The 14,476-nt window shown below is 37.3% G+C and overlaps 1 long non-coding RNA gene across 1 annotated transcript; it reads right to left on the bottom strand.

Moving 5' to 3' along the window:
* Window positions 1–12,473: 12,473 nt before the first annotated feature.
* LOC116138042 lies at window positions 12,474–13,230 on the bottom strand. The gene is made up of 2 exons (XR_004129254.1): window positions 13,099–13,230; window positions 12,474–12,908 (listed from the first exon to the last, which is right to left on the bottom strand). It is a non-coding gene; the product is annotated as an uncharacterized LOC116138042 (long non-coding RNA).
* Window positions 13,231–14,476: the final 1,246 nt, after the last annotated feature.

The following is a 14,476-nucleotide window of genomic DNA, read 5'->3' as shown; positions in this document are numbered from 1 at the left end:
CGGAACAAGCTAACTATGTCAACAACTTTCAATAAGGGCAAGGGAATCCGTATTCTAGTACATACACTCCAGCATGGCGCAATCATCTGAATTTTTCCTGGAATAACAATAATGAGCATAAGCCACTACCGGGTTTTCAACCTCAAGAGAAGAGATCTAATATGGAGAATGTGCTTACTAAGTTCATGAAGGAGTCAGGAAAAAGATTTGACAAGAATAAGTCCCAACTCCAAAAGTATGAAGTGTTGTTACAAAATCAATCCGCTTCCATCAGAAATCTTGAAACTCAAATGGGGCAAATCCACAATATTTTAGCGGAAAGAGTTCAAGGAACATTGCCAAGTGATATTGAGAAAAATCCGAAGGAGAGAGTTAATGCTGTCATACTGAGAAGTGGTACGGAGTTGAAGGAAGTAAGGAAGGAAGAAAAAACAAAGGAAAAACTTGAAGAAGAAAAAGAGGACAGAAGCAAGTGTGCCGCGACACAAGGGTAGAAAATGTCAAAAATGCCCAAGCTTTGACAAACAATGACTTGACACTCCTGTATCCTCACAGAGTGCAAAAACAGAGATTGAATAAGCAATTCGGTAAGTTTATGGACATTTTTAGAACGTTACACATTAACATTCCTTTTGTAAACATGTTGAAGCAAATGTCGAAGTATGCAAAGTTTCTGAAGGAGATTATCACCAAAAAGAGGAGATTTGAAGAACATGAGACAGTGATGCTTACGGAAGAGTGCAGCACATTGCTATTGAAGAAATTACCACCAAAGCTAAGAGATCCAGGGAGTTTCACAATTCCTTGCACAATAGGTAATGTTCATTTTGATAAAGTTTTATGTGACCTAGGGGCTAGTGTTAACCTCATGTCATTTTCAATTTATAAGAAAGTAAGCCTAGGGGAAGTAAAACTAACAACAATCCATCTTCAATTTGCCGATAGGTCTATAAAATACCTCAAGGGAGTAGTAGAGGATGTCCTGATAAAGGTAGATAAGTTGATTTTTCCGGTGGATTTTATTGTTCTTGACATGGAAGAAGATCGGGAAGTACCTCTAATTCTAGAAAGACCCTTTCTAGCTATGGGTAAAACTTTAATAGATGTTCACCAGGGGAAGCTAATCTTAAGAGTAGAGGATGAACAAGTAGAGTTTAATGTGTTTGATACCATGAAGTACCCATCCAAGGGTGATACTTGTTTTGAAATTAGTGTCCTTGATAATGTCATTGCAAAAACCATGGAAGAAAATTGCCCAAGCTCTCCCTTAGAGAATTGTCTAGTTCACACAAGGACAAATGAAGATGAAGTGGATGGAGAAGAGTTGAAAGGGTGTTTAAGTTTCTTAAACTTTCTACCATCAATGAAATCCCCACCCACTAAGAAGTTATTTGAGATTAATGCGATAGAGAGTCACTCCAACTCATCAACAAAGGAGCCTCTGCAACTCGAACTCAGACAACTTCCATCTCACTTAAGGTATGCATTTTTAGAAGATTCAAAGTTTTATCCTGTTATTATTAATGCTTCTTTGAGTGACGTAGAGGAAGAAAGGCTATTGAGGGTGCTACAGACATACAAGACAACTATCGGATGGACAATTGCAGACATCAAAGGTATAAGCCCCTTAATTTGCATGCACAAGATTTTAATGGAAGAAAGTTACAAGCTGACGGTGCAACCACAAAGAATACTCAATCCTGCAATGCAAGAAGTGGTGAAGAAAGAGGTTTTAAAGTTACTACATGCAGGAATTATTTACCCAATTTCGGATAGCGCATGGGTAAGTTTGATCCAATTTGTACTAAAGAAGGGAAGAATGACCGTGGTGCAAAACGACAACAATGAACTCATTCCAACAAGAACGGTTACAGGGTGGCAAGTGTGCATTGATTATTGGAAGCTTAACTCTGCGACACGCAAAGATCACTTTCTACTTCCGTTCATCGATCAAATGCTAGAGCAATTAGCAGGCCATACATTCCATTGTTTCCTAGATGGATACTCAGGATACAACAAGATTGCAATAGCATCGGAAGACCAAGAAAATACCACATTCACATGCCCATATGGAACATTTGCATACCGAAGGATGCTGTTTGGACTATGCAACACACCAACCACTTTTCAACGTTGCATGATGTCCATCTTCTCAGATATGGTGGAGAACTCTATCGAGATTTTTATGGACGACTTCTCTGTGGTAGGTAATTCCTTCGATTCTTGTTTATCTAACCTTTCTTTAGTTTTGCAGAGATGTGTGGAGACCAATCTAGTACTAAATTGGGATCAAGGTGGATCAAGCAAAGGTGGAGGTCATCGAGAAGTTACCACCCTTAAATTCTGTGAAAGCCATCTAAAGCTTCCTTGGACACGCCGACTTCTATAGGAGATTTATCTAGGATTTTTCTAAAATCTCTAAACGTCTTTGTGATCTATTAGCTAAGGATACACCTTTTAATTTTACTAAAGAGTGTTTAGAATCATTTGAGTGCCTAAAAGCTAAATTGATATCTAATCCTATAATTGTTGTGCCCGATTGGGAATTACCTTTTGAATTAATGTGTGATGCTAGTGATTATGCAATAGGAGCTGTATCAGGGCAACGAAAAGGTAGAATTTTGCATGTTATTTACTATGCTAGTAAGACATTGACAGGACCACAACTGAATTATGCTATGACAAAGAAAGAATTTTTAGCTGTTGTTTTTGCAATTGACAAGTTCCATTCTTATTTGCTAGGTACAAAGGTCATCGTGCGTACCGACCACTCAGCTTTGAAACACCTATTAGCAAAGAAGGATTTTAAGCCAATATTACTTAGATGGGTGTTACTTCTTCAAGAGTTCGACTTGAAAATCCAACCATCTATCTCGATTGGAAAGAAGGGAAGAAGATCAAAATGACGAAAAGCCAATCAATGAACATTTCCCGGATGAGCAACTATTTGCTGTGCAAGATGGACCTTGGTTTGCCGACATTGCCAATTACTTAGCAAAGGAGGTGCTACCTCCCGAAATGACACACCAAAGGAGGAATTTTTTTTTTTTTCGACTTGAAACACTACTTTTGGGAGGATCCATTCTTGTACAAGCAATGTGCGGACCAAATGGTCAGGAGATGTGTGCTAGAGGAGGAGATGGAGAATATACTTTGACATTGCCATTCTCTAGAGGTTGGAGGGCATTTTGGAGCAACACGAATGGCTGCTAAAGTTCTTCAATCAGGATTTTTCTGGCCCACTCTCTTTAAAGATGCATATAATTATGTTTGAGCTTGTGATATGTGTCAAAAGGCTGGGAATATTTCTAGGAAAAACAAAATGCCTCTCAGTAACATTTTAGAAGTGGAAATATTTGATGTATGGGGAATAGATTTCATGGGACCGTTTTCATCTTGTTTTTCTAACCGTTTCATTCTTGTGGCTGTAGATTATGTCTCAAAATGGGTGGAAGCTATGGCACTACCAACCAACGATGCTCGTGTCATAGTCAAGTTCATAAAGAAGAGCATTTTCACAAGGTTCGGCACGCCTAAAGCTATCATCAGTAATGGAAGAGCTCACTTTTGTAACCGACAATTCGAGACATTGTTGAGTAAGTATGGAGTTACATATAGAGTTGCAACACCATATCATCCGCAAACAAGTGGGCAAGTGGAGGTGTCTAACAGGGAGTTGAAAAGAATCCTAGAGAAAACTGTGAATGCCTCTCGGAAAGATTGGTCCACCAAATTGGATGATGCACTATGGGCGTATAGAACAACTTTCAAAATGTCAATAGGGATGTCGCCATATAAGTTAATATATGGAAAAACATGTCACCTACCAATTGAGGTTGAGCTTGAGCTATGGTCATATTGGGCTATGAAGATATTAAATTTTGATCCAAAGGCGGTCTGTGCGAAGAGATTGTTGCAACTCAATGAGATGGAGGAATTTCACCACAAAGCATATGAAAGTGCTCAGATTTATAAAGAAAAGATCAAACTTTGACATGATAAGCACATAGTGAAAAAGGAGTTCAAAATAGGAGAAAAAGTTTTGTTATTCAACTCGAGACTTAGACTTTTTCCAGGAAAGTTACGATCAAGATAGTCCGGATCATTCATTGTAAGTAAGATTTTTCCGCATGGGGCCATCGAAGTTCATCATCCGGTGAAAGGGACGTTCAAGGTCAACAGACAAAGATTGAAACCCTATGTTGAGCATGAATCGGAAGAAGAAAGAGTTTCGATTTTTCTCCACGAACCAAAGTGAACATAAAAATGTGTCATGCTAAGGACGTTAACTAAGCAGTTCGTGGGAGGCAACCCAGGTTTTCAATTATTTTTACTTGATCATTTTCATTTTCCATGCATATTTCTTTTGTTTCTTTCAAAAAAAAAAAGTGGTATGTCGTGGCACAATGCCGCGACACGAAATGCATGGCACAGTCGCAAACTGTTGGTTTTTTAAACCCAGCAGTTTGTCACCCACACAACTGAAAGAAAAAAAAAAAACGACACTCTCCCCACCCTCTCACCTCTCTCACCTCAAAAATCATTCTTGTTTCCAAATCATATTCTCATTCTAATTTCTCTTCATCTTTTGCAAGGATTTCAAGTGGGAATTCAAGAAAATCTTCTTAGTGGAGTTAGGGTTGCGAAATTGGGGATTTTCAAATTCAAGAGAAATTGGTAGAATTGTTGAGCAAGATTGTATCTTTCCAACACAAGTAAGTATTTCTACACTCCATATTCACAAATTTGGCTTCCTATTACTTGATTTGGCAAGATTACTTAGTGATTTGGGTGCAAATTCGTTGGTTGAGAAAATTTTAGAATAAGGGTGATGTGCAATGTTCTTGTATGGATTTTCAATCATACATTATCATTCGTGGTGTTGTTGCTTTGAATTGGTGGCGACTGTTGATTGGAATTGGGTTGTTGAAAAAAAAAATTTTGATGTTTAATGGAGATAAGTTCCATCTATTTTAATAATTGGGTGATTGTTTAATAGCGGAGTTGTGGATTTTTTTTTTTTTTTGAAGAAAAAAAAAAGAAGAAAAAATTTTCATGGCTCCAAAAATAGCTCCCAAACAAAAAGCGAGAGGTGGGCAGGGTAGTCAAGTGAATGATCCTAAGTTTGTGAGTGGAAAAGCTAAGGAAGGGTTTGAAAATGCTTAGCAAAAAGTAAGGGGTTTCATACAAGAAAGGGGCATGGATTTTGATGATGATGACGTAGAAGAAATAACTGACATAGTCAGGAAATTAGGTTGGCAAACATCCTCGTCAGCCGTTGCTCCAATTGTTGAAGAATTCTATGCCAACTTACCCGAAAGTACCAATGGGAAAACGAGAGTTCAAGGAAAGGAGGTAAAATTTGATGTTGAGACAATTAACCAATATTATGAATTGCCACCAATCGAAGAGGACGAATACAAGGGATACTTGAAAAATGTTGATTATGACAAGGTAATTAGGAGATTAACAAAAGGACAAGCAAAATGGGTCATGTTGGGTGATTGATATAAGAAATTTTTCGTAGGAAATCTTCGCAATACCACTCGTGTGTAGCAATATTTCATGAACACAAGATTGATGCCAACAACCTACAATGGTACTGTAGATCGAGTGAGAGCAATCTTGCTTTACTGTATCGTGACAAAGAAGCAGATGAATGTGGGTAACATAATTGTGTCTCAAATGTTATCTTGTGCCAACAATCTTAACATGAGCTACTCCTTCCCGCAACTCATCACGGCACTATGTCGTCAAGCGGGAGTGCCTCATACTTCAAAAGAAAAGGTGATTCACTCTGGCATTTGTTTGACTTATAAGTTATGAACAAATTCTCAATAGGACAGAAAAAAGCTAACTGGATCAGCGGGTGTTTCATCCTCAAAAGCTCCACAAGAGGAAAGAGATGAGAGTTTGTGTGATAAGGTGGAAGCCATACGTGATTATCAACGTCAACAAACCGACTGGATGAATGCTCAATTTCAAGTCTTCTTCAACATGCAACGAGATCAAATGGAGCAAGCAGGGTTTGACACTTCAAGGTACAAATTGAGCGAGATGGTTTATCACCAAAGTGAGGTTGATGAAGAAGACGATTAGAAGGCGTCAGATGAGAGTATGGAGGAATAAGTAATGGGAGGAGCTCTAGTCAGAAAAGAAGATTTGATGTGTTGCATTCCATGTTATTTCCTTCGCTTTATGTACTTTTCTTTTTGTGTTGTTTAAATACTCATATGGGTTGTTTGTTTGATGTAGGTTTTATGTGGATTTTCGTTTAAGGTTTTAAGTTGTGACAAATTTAGTGTGGTTTGACATATTAATCATTTTTGTTTCACCCATAAGTTTCATTATGCACACTAAATTGGCCAAGCATGGCGCATAGTTTTTTTTTCTTTTTGATTAGATTCCCGAGGACTATTAGATACGACAAACAATATGCATGCCTTCACAAGATTATCTCCACATAAATGTTATGCACGAAAGGTAGTGTCATTGTTCTCTCTACACATTGAGGACAATGATCATCTCTCACGTTGGGGGTAAGGAATATTTTCTTATGGTCAAATTTAGTTTCATTCAATGGACATCTTTGAATATCTTTTGCTTTGAATTATCTCCTTAAAAGCTTTTGGGTGAAATTGTTTTAGGTGTGTGCTCATATATAAGTCAATGATAAGACCATGATAGTGAATTTATGACATTGAGATTTGATTAACTTTCGCGTAGTGTAAAGATAATAGTAGATGACAATTGCATTTAGTTACGACTCTCTTGGGAATGGGTTTGATTGGTTGAATAATTCGGAAACTTAGAGACGTTTTATGTGTGTTTTTATGGGCAATAAAGTTTTTGTGAAAATTGTGCAAAAAGTCTAGAACTCATTTGATAACTACTTGAGGCGAAATCCTAAAATCTGCATTGCTTAGGATATGATTTAGGCAATTTTCTTTGGAACGATTGAGTTTTTCAAGCCAACATATATTATTTTATCCCTAGTTAACCCTTTGAGCCTATATATACACTTGGTAAGCCTTATTTATTTATTTATTTATTTTGTAAACCTACTATATCTCATCTTGACGATGAAGCCTAAAACACTTTCCGACCCATCTTATTGTGAGAGACTTAATTTAGGGTGACCTTATAAGAAAAACTCATGAAAAAGAGTGTGGTAAAAGGAAATAAATATATCTTTTGGATCACAACCTGAGTATGTATAATGAGATAGGTTGGGGGTTGTGATAAAAAAAAGTGATAGTAGAAGCAAGGTGGGGTAGACGAATTTTTTTATAAGTTACTATCTTCCTAATAATAATAAAAAACTGAAAAAAAAAAATTTGCAGAAAAATAGGAAGAAGTAGCTGGGGAGAAGAACTTGAAATGAGGTAATTACATGAGGGTCTGTGCTAATGTTGGAAGGAAGAGTTTAATCAATATGAAAGGGTAGAGGGGGAATGAGAAGGGAAGCAAGGAGGAGATTGTTCATGTCTATTTACTGTAGAATATTATGTCTCTTACATTTTGTTAAAAATTCCTTTCCGTTCTTTCATAAACCTTTAACTTAGCCTAACGTTATAACCATGAAAAAGACCTAATGATTCGAGGTAGTGATTGGATTCTACATTAGTAGAGAGTGGTTTGAAAAGTGAGTCTATGGAGTTTGATTGCACATTTGTTCTATTTTCGTACTTTGCCTATGGAAGCTATGCATAAAATCATCTGGGTATTTGGATGAATGGTTTATGAATGATTATGAGAGAGTCAGAAACAAAAGTGTAGTTGAAATTCACTTATTCTTTGCATTTGCGTGTTGTTAATTATTCGATTTGTTCACATTGACACAATTTTTGAGACAATTATATGTATGGGTCCTAAAATGTTTGTTTGAGTCTTTAGTTTTGAGTCTAGGTGATGTTATGTTTGGATGTTTGTGAGTATCATCACTGGAAACCCTCACGAGACTATAACTCATCCAACTAAGGCCGCCTAGGGGTTTAAAGGCTTGTTGCATATGCTAAATGTAACCGTGACAATCTACGGAAGTGATTTAGGATAGTTTAGATATAGACTTTATTTTGTTAGTTTTTTCAAGCTAAAGGACTTGTTTTATCGCTTAGCTTGCTAGGGACTAGCAAGAAGCTGGTTGGGGGTTGTGATAAGAGCTTGAAAATACACATTTAATTAGTGGTTTATGGGCATTAATTGTGGGAAATTAGGCTTAATTTGGTAAAGTTGCTTAATATTTTCATAATTGTCTTTTACAGGATCACGGGTGTTTTTGAGTGTTTTTCAGGCTACTAGTACTTAAATGTAATGCTTGGATGAAGAATCATGTTGGAAACGGAATGAGTGACGAGTGGAAACAAACGGATCAAGAATCGGAGTTGAATTGAAGAAGTTATGGAAGTTGAAGTAAAGAGAAGATTCTAGATTATGTTCCAACTTGAGCATGTCTCGGCCTTTTGAGAATATCTTGAGCTTTAGAATTCTGATTAAGATGATTCTTTGACTGTTGGAAAGCTGATTCAAAGAGCTACATTTTATATGTTTACCACTTCTCCAAATTTCATCGTTATTAAGCTCAAAAATCACCATATCTAAAGAATAGTGGAGTAATGCGGATTACTGTGCTGCAGCACAGTGCTGCGGCACACTCTAGCCAGTAGCTATTGTGCCGCAGCACAGTACCACGGCACACTTTTTTCAGTAGCTACTATGCCACAGCACAGTGCCAGGGCACAGTCACGGAAGTTAAAAACTAGTTATCCGTTTTTAAGTAGGAGAATAGGGCTAAGAGTCCTAAACCAAATAGAATTAAGAAAAATAAAACCCTAACCCTTGTGGGATATAAATAGAAGTCTTTTAGCATTATTCTGGGGATTCTTTGGTGAGAAGAAGAGGAGAAAAATCTGCAGAGAAAGAGAAGTAATAGAAGTTCTAGAGCTTTGATTCATAATATAGAGAAGTTTTCCTTGTTCTTTTCTTATAAACTCATGATGATTGTTTTAATAAAGATGATTGTTTCTTTCATGTTTATTATGAACTAAATTTATTCTCTAAGGCTAAGATGTAGCCCAATCTCTTGATTATGTATTGATCTTTGATTTTTAATTTTTATTAAGAATTCTTCCTAAGTTTTACTATTATACCTAATGCTTTTGATTCTTAAAGGCCCAAGAATTGAATGAACTAATGCTCCCCATGCTTTCTGATCGAGATATGCTCTTAGATCAAGCTCTCTTACTTTCTGATTGAACCATGCTCTCAAATCAAGCTTTCCATGCTTTTTGATCAAGCCATGCTCTCATATCAAGCTTTCCATGCTTTCTAATCTAGCCATGCTCTAAGATCAAGCTCCCTATGCTTTCTGATCGAGCTATGCTCTCAGATCAAGCTTCCCATGCTTTCTAATCGAGTCATGCTCTTAGATCAAGCCCTCCATGCTTTCTGATCGAGTCATGCTATCAGATTAAGCTCTCCATCCTTTCTGATCGAGCAATGCTCTCAGATCAAGCTCTCCATGCTTTTTAATTGAGTCATGCTCTCATATCAAGCTCTCCAAGCTTTCTGATCGAGCAATGCTCTAAAATCAAGTTCTCCATGCTTTCTGATCAAGCTATGTTCTTAGATCAAGCTCTTTATGCTTTATGATCGAGCTATGCTCTCATATCAAGCTCACAATGCTTTTTTATCAAGCCATGCTCTCAGATCAAGCTCTTCATGCTTTCTGATTGAGCCATGCTCTCAGATTAAGCTCTTCATGCTTTCTGATCGAGCCATGCTCTTAGATTGAGCTCTTCATGCTTTATGATCAAGCCATGCTCTCAAATCAAGCTCTCTTTGCTTTCTGATTGAGCCATGCTCTCAGATCAAGCTCTCCATGCTTTCTGATCAAGTCATGCTCTCAGATCAAGCTCTCCATGTTTCTGATCAAGCCGTGCTCTTAGATCAAACTTTCCATGCTTTCTGATCGAGCTATGCTCTCAGATTGAGCTCTCCATGCTTTCTAATCGAGTCATGTTCTCAGATCAAGCTCTCCATGTTTTCTGATCGAGCCATGCTCTTAAATTAAGCTCTCCATGCTTTTTGATCGAGCAATGCTCTCAGATCAAGCTCTCCAAGCTTTTTGGTCGAGCTATGCTCTCAGATCAAACTCTCCATGCTTTCTGATAGAGTTATGCTCTCAGATCAAGCTCTCCATGCTTTCTGATCGAGTATGCTCTCAAATCAAGCTCTTCAAACTTTCTGATCGAGAAATGCTCTCAGATCAAGCTCTTCATGCTTTCTGATTGAGCTATGCTCTCAGATCAAGCTCTCCATGCTTTTAGATGAAGTTCTCCATGCTTTCTGATCGAGCTATGCTCTTAGATGAGGCTCTCCATGCTTTCTGATCGAGTTATGCTCTCAGATTAGACTCTTCATGCTTTCTGATCGAGCTATGCTCTCAAATCAAGCTCTCCATGCTTTCTAATCGAGCTATGCTTTCAGATGAAGTTCTCCATACTTTCTGATAGAGCTATGCTCTCAGATGAAGCTCTACATGCTTTCTGATCGAGCTATGCTCTCAGATGAAGCTCTACATGCTTTCTGATCGAGCTATGCTCTCGATCAAGCTCTCTGCGCTTTCTAATCGAACTCCTCAGACTCTGAAATCGAGCTCTTTATGCTCTTTGATCAAGCTCTTTATGTTCTCAGATCGAGCTCTTTATGCTCCCTGATTAAGCTCATAAGCTCACTCATTCGCTTGAGATCATGTGGTCAAGATCTCTCATATCTCTCAGATCGCACCATGCATAACTCAAGTTCTTCAGTTCGAGATTGCAGCCTATAGTGCGACAGCCATCCAAATCAAAGACATGACTTTTTGAAGTCCAAACTCGCACTCCAAAAACTGGGGGGCTATTGTTGTGCCGAAAATCCGGAGAGGATAATTCCCTATTAGGAGAGAAGATATTTAGATTGGCTCAATTTGGAAGGAAGATATTCAGATTGATTTAAACTCCAACTAAGGTAGACGAAGATCATGCAACTTCCTAATTCTACATATTTGAATCTTATCTCAACTCTATCATGTAAATGGGTGCTATATAAACCCATCATAACTCATTTTCAAAGGGGGCTGGCTGGGCAATTGTTTTAAGCAAATTTTCCTAGGAATTATACTGTTCTTTGTAAGCTCTCAAAAACAATGAGATAACAGTGGACGTAGGCTCAAGTTCTAACTTGTTGAACCACTTTAAAAATCTCTATGTCATTTACTTTATTGCATTTATTATTCATCCACTGCTGGTTATCCGTAATCACGTGCACATCCATTCCGGTTCCAACAAGGTCAATCAGAATTCTCTGGTTGGTACAGATTTCTGTATCAATATTTTGGAAAACTTCAAATGGTTGTAGAGTAAGAATGGGGTTATATTATCAGTTCTTGAAAATTAGGGGTTGAGATTTTTTAAAAACGTGTATAAAGAGGGACAGTTAATTTTGTGTATATTTATTTCAATAATAATTATAGTATTTGGATATTATTTTTCTTGGAATGTGAAGAGTAAACAACATTTTCCCACCAAATAATGGTGTAATAATACTTTTTCACCCACAAACTTTTAAAATACTACTTTATTATTCAAATTTATACTTTGTTTCCAATTCCAGTATCATTGTGATCTCACACTACCACCATTCTCTTCTCCGATCATTACTTACCAAAACCCTTTATTATGCCCGAAAAATTAGGGCTGACGTGCACTCTTGTCAACAAGAGCCAATCAGGGTTCATGAAAGTTTTGTGTCATCCAGACGCTGACACGTTGCGCAGCAACGCAAGTAGTATGATTCTTGTCAGTGCAGTAGGTCAGAATATCCATGGGAATCAACTCTTGTGTGGTGCAGATGTGCCCTGTATATATTCATCTTCATCACCCCCAAATTCCAATCATATTCATAAATTTATTGGATTACTTACCGCCAGAAGAAAATGAACTTAGCCCACATTTTTTAAGTACTGTTTTGTTGATGAAGCATTGACCGAGTCAGATTTCGAGTTGGCAGTCAGACTACCATCATGTATGAACTTGCTTCCAAATTAAGAATAAAAAAGTTAAGTGCATTATCGAAGTTCGAGAAAGATGGAAGATGTAGATCTATCCATGTGAAAATAAATGGTCAGGTGGTGTTGATGTACAGGAATTTCATTTTGCATCGTGTTTACATTTCCAGCCAGACATTATTAGCTAACTTAAAGCTAAAGATTAACCAAGATTTTAATGAAACAAAATCGAGTTAATGGCATTCAAATTTGGGAAGCCTATAATCCCCTCATGTGCCCAGTAACAATGCGAATGCCATTAAACGAAGCATTGAGCTTGTCCAAAGTCCAAACAAAGCATGGATTGAATCGTCGAAGAAATAATGACGTCTGATAAGGATGCAGCTCAGACACAAATGACAATGGGGCTCTGAAAAGGATACCATGAGAGAATAGTACTACTAAAGTTTTCTCCTTATTATTCAACAAAGCATGCCAATGAGGCCTTTTGAGGTAGTCTAACCGTAGACTACCATTACAAAACCATTCGCTCAATGGCATGCGCAGGCACCAAACAGGTTAATGCCATGCAATTATAGTCCTTGGTAGCCTGAAGACTTTGAAAGAAAAACACAAATGGCAAACAAATATTCTCACAAACGAGTTCTACCAATTCACGTTTTTATATTATTACAAGGTCTTTTACATAGACCTTAGTAAACTACATCACTCCAACCTTATTCTCTCTCATTTGGTACACGTGATTTCCAATTTCTGTTTCAGGGACACTCACAGCTTTGAAGGAGATTGGTACCATCCCCATGGTTCATCAGAGACATATTGAGTCACCTGCTTCACACTCAAATAATTATCAAGTCCCCTGCAAAAAGCCAACCAGAAAACGAAGTTATTAGTATCAGCAGTATACAAACACTAATTTGACATACACATGAGAATATATTTATAGGATAGAGATAAATAAATAAAATGAAAAGAGAGAACTTCCCATAACTACTTAGGTCCTACCCAAAATATTCACAGTACTTTCTATCCGAATAAAGAGAACATACCATTCTCCTAATTCACGCCCAAAACCACTACGTTTTTTCCCTCCCCATGGAGCTTGACAAAAGCATGGCTGTGAGCAGTTGATCCATACAACACCCGCCTGGAAAGACTGCAAAAAGCAATCAAAGAAAAACCATTTACTCATCAAATCAGATAGNAAAAAATATCTAATTGGGAGTGTTTGGCAACATGGGCTGTTTGGGTTGGAACCCAAGCCCATTCCATGTGAGAATAGGGCAACTTGGTTTGCCTATAAAAAGAATAGTGTTTGTGTGTTTTACAATTTAATTCATTTTTGCCTTTTTGAAAAACAAAAGAAAACACAACACCCCATACACTCACTCCCACGCCACTTTCACCCTTTTGATTGAAAAATCTAGTACTCCTTTTCTTCTTGATTTCTTAAGGCCAAGGAGGATCTGGCAAATCCCTCCTTGGTTCTTGGTGATTGTCTTTGTGTGGACTTCTTGGTTCGATCCTATACTTAGATCGGTAGCAAACACGTTCAGAGACAACATTGGTGGAGCCTCCAAACGTGGGTATGAATCCAAACCTTTGGATTTATTTTTCTGCAGATTCTATAAAATATAAACTGTAATTTTCTATGCCCTGATTTTGGGTTCTAGGGAACGATCCATGGTTGTAATTTTTTTTGTTTTCCGCTGCGCAACCGGGTCATTTCCTAACAATTTCATCCCTAGTTAACCGTTTGAGCCTATTATTGTACACTTGGTAAGCCTTATTTATTTTTTATTTTTTTTGTTATAAACCTACTATATCTCACCTTAACGATGAAGCCTAAAACACTTTCCGACCCATCTTATTGAGAGACTTAATTTAGGGTGATCTTATAAAAAAAACTCATGAAAAGAAGTGTGGTAGAAAAAAATAAATATATCTTTTGGACCACAACCTGAGTATGTGCAATGAAATAGGTTAGCGGTTGTGAAAAAAAAAAAAAATGATAGTAGAAGCAAGGTGGGGTAGACGAATTTTTTTTATGGGTTACTATCTTCCTTAAAAAAAAAAAAAAAAAAAGCAAAAGAAAGAAAAAAAAATGAAAAAAAGAAAAATTTACAGAAAAATAGGAAGAAGTAGCTGGGGAGAAGAACTTGAAATGAGGTACATTACATGAGGGTTTGTGTTAATGTTGGAAGGAAGAGTTCAATCAATGTGAAAGGGTAGAGGGTGAATGAGAAGGGAAGAAAGAAAGAGATTCTTCATGGTTATTTACTGTAAAATATTAAGTATCTTACATTTTGTTAAAAATTCCTCTCCGTTCTTTCATAAACCATTATCCTAGCCTAAATTTATAACCATGGTAAATACCTAATGATCCGAGGTAGTGATTGGATTCTACATTTGTAGAGAGTGGTTTGA

Source organism: Pistacia vera, unplaced genomic scaffold (assembly GCF_008641045.1).
Source record: "Pistacia vera cultivar Batoury unplaced genomic scaffold, PisVer_v2 Contig1099, whole genome shotgun sequence".
In the NCBI taxonomy this organism is placed as follows: Eukaryota; Viridiplantae; Streptophyta; class Magnoliopsida; order Sapindales; family Anacardiaceae; genus Pistacia; species Pistacia vera.
The sequence above is the reverse complement of the archived record's forward strand: the minus strand, read 5'-3'. Positions and strand labels throughout refer to the sequence as shown.